Source organism: Triticum urartu, chromosome 5A (assembly GCF_056163025.1).
Source record: "Triticum urartu cultivar PI428250 chromosome 5A, HENAU_Tu73, whole genome shotgun sequence".
Classification (NCBI taxonomy): Eukaryota; Viridiplantae; Streptophyta; class Magnoliopsida; order Poales; family Poaceae; genus Triticum; species Triticum urartu.
This window is the reverse complement of record NC_141877.1, coordinates 575,410,077-575,413,329: the sequence shown is the minus strand read 5'-3', so window position 1 is coordinate 575,413,329 and position 3,253 is coordinate 575,410,077.

Sequence of the window (3,253 nt, the reverse complement as noted above, 5' to 3'; positions counted from 1 at the left end):
ACTCCCTCGTACAAGGTGACAGATTTAATCCCGCCAGTTCGTGAAAATACATTTGCCCCGGAAGTTGACCCGTCCGGCCTGATTGACGAAGAAGCATATTTTGTCGCCGTGAATGGTTTTGACTGGTCAAAACCCAACTTCCAGTTAACATAGGGCAGTGATCCGGTGAGGGAGGAGCAATAACCATCTTCATGGGCTTATAAAAGCCTTGTAATAGTTTAGCTGTAAAAACACTGCATGCTTTGCTTATGCCATCGCGCATAAAACACTTGTATGTGATTTTGTGTTTCCTGATGTCAATATATGCATCACATTTATGGTTATTCCTGTAATACTTCGGCTCTGTTCCTGTAAATACAAGAGAAAAAAACTGGCTTGGCGGCTTAGTACCAAACGGGTTAAAACACCCGGCTTGTAGCCAATATGAAAACAGAAACAGATATAAAAAGAGAACAAGGCTGAAACTAACCCTTTGGTTAATGCAGCAGGCAATTGCTTATAAACAATAGCCATACTTGTACCTTTGATCCTTAGACCACCGGTTTAAATAACCCGGGTGATGAAGTAGATAACTCAATCTTTTTGAGAAGTCAATGCTTCTGAATACTTAATAATCATCATACCTTGGCGGCTTTGTTGTCAAATAGTCCAGCCGGCGAAGAAGATCATGCTAATTATTTGTGAAATTGAGACAACAAAAAACTAAAAAAGCAAATAACAGGTAATAAGTACGATTTAACTTTGTATTTGGGGGTTTTTGATTCGAGTATGATCAGTAAACCGGACCAAAGGGGTTAAGCTAAGGTTCGAATACGATCATATAGCCCCAAGTGGCTTTGGCGTTGCACCGGTCAAGAGGGTACCGACAGCTATGTTCTCTTTGGTTCGAATACGACCTATGTTTGAACAGGAAGCCCCCAAATGACCTTGAGAGGTTTTTAACGACCCTGATTCAAATACGATCCAATTCAGACCCAAAAGGGGTTAAGCTATGATTCGGATACGATCAAGAAGCCCCCTAGTGAGTTTGGCCTTGAGCCGATCAAGAGGGTTACGACAGCTATGTTCTCTTTGGTTCGAATACGACCTATGTTTGAATAGGAAGCCCCCAAGTGACCATAAGAGTTGCAGCTAGATTCGAATACGATCATAAGCCAGACCCAAAAAGGTTAGACTTGATTCAAATATGATCAGCTCCTTAATAGTCATTTGAAAATAAGAAATAACAAAGATGCATAATCTTTTGAAAAAGAAAAGAGACCAATGGTCCTGATTTATTACTTATCATGGTATATACAATGTTAAAGTATGTACATGATGAGAGCCGGTGGCTCAGGTGTAGTATGGCCGAAGTTGAGCAATGTTCCACGGCCGGCGGGTCTCTTCCTCCGACTTACGTGAGTCTTTGTGCTCTCGAACGTCAATGAGGTAATATGACCCGTTGTTTAAGTTCTTGCTGGCCACAAAGGGTCCTTCCCAAGGTGGGGATAACTTGTGTTCATCTGACAGATCCTGGATGAGCCGGAGCACCAGGTCGCCTTCTTGAAAAGTCCTGGACTTAACCCGGCGGCTGTGATAACGGTGCAGGTTCTGTTGATAGATTGCTGATCGAGCCGCTGCTAAGTCTCTTTCTTCATCTAACAAGTCGAGTGCATCCTATCTGGCTTGTTCATTATTGGCTTCAACATAAACTGCCACACGGGGCGAGTCATGACGGATGTCACTAGGCAACACTGCTTTTGCTCCATACACCATGAAGAAAGGTGTGTAACCTGTAGACCTGTTAGGTGTGGTGTTGATACTCCACAGCACCGAGGGTAATTCCTCTACCCAACAAACCGGCATTTGCTGTAAAGGAACCATAAGCCGGGGTTTGAGACCTTTTAAAATTTCCTGATTTTCTCTCTCAGCTTGACCATTGGATTGAGGATGAGTGATATGTCTCCAACGTATCTATAATTTTTGATTGCTCCATGCTATATTATCTACTGTTTTGGACTATATTGGGCTTTATTTTCCACTTTTATATTATTTTTGGGACTAACCTATTAACCGGAGGCCCAGCCCAGAATTGCTGTTTTTTTGCCTATTTCAGTGTTTCGGATAAACAGAATATCAAACGGAGTCCAAACGGAATAAAATCTTCGGAAACGTGATTTTCTCACCGAACATGATCCAGGAGACTTGGACCCTACTGCAAGGGATCAAAGAGGTGGTCACGAGGGTGGCCCCCCCTAGGGCGCGCCCCCTGCCTCATGGGCCCCTCGGTGCTCCACTGACGCACTCCTTCCTCCTATATATACACACGTACCCCTAAACGATCAAAACAGGAGCCAAAACCCTAATTCCACTGCCGCAACTTTCTATATCCACGAGATCCCTTCTCGGGGCCTGTTCCGGAGCTCCATCGGAAGAGGGCCGTCATCACGGAGGGCTTCTACATCATCCTAGCCCCTCCGATGAAGTGTGAGTAGTTTACCTCAGACCTTCGGGTCCATAGTTAGTAGCTAGATGGCTTCTTCTCTCTCTTTGAATCTCAATACAAAGTTCTCCCCCTCTCTTGTGGAGATCTATTCGATGTAATCTTCTTTTGCGGTGTGTTTGTTGAGACTGATGAATTGTGGGTTTATGATCAAGTCTATCTATGAATAATATTTGAATCTTCTCTGAATTCTTTTATGCATGATTGGTTATCTTTGCAAGTCTCTTCGAATTATCCATTTGGTTTGGCCAACTAGATTGGTAGTTCTTGCCATGGGAGAAGTGCTTAGCTTTGGGTTCGATCTTGCGGTGTCCTTACCCAGTGACAGAAGGGGCAGCAAGGCACGTATTGTATCGTTGCCATCGAGGATAACAAGATGGGGTTTATTTCATATTGCATGAATTTATCTCTCTACATCATGTCATCTTGCTTAAGGCGTTACTCTGTTTTTAACTTAATACTCTAGATGCATGTTGGATAGCGGTTGATGAGTGGAGTAATAGTAATAGATGCAGAATCGTTTCGATCTACTTGTCACGGACGTGATGCCTATATACATGATCATGCCTAGATATTCTCATAATTATGCACAATTCTATCAATTGCTCAACAGTAATTTGTTCACCCACCGTAGAATACTTATGCTCTTGAGAGAAGCCACTAGTGAAACCTATGGCCCCCGGGTCTATTCTCATCATATCAATCTCCATCACTTTTATATTTCTTTGCTATATACTTTGCCTTTACTTTTTACTTTGCATCTTTATATCA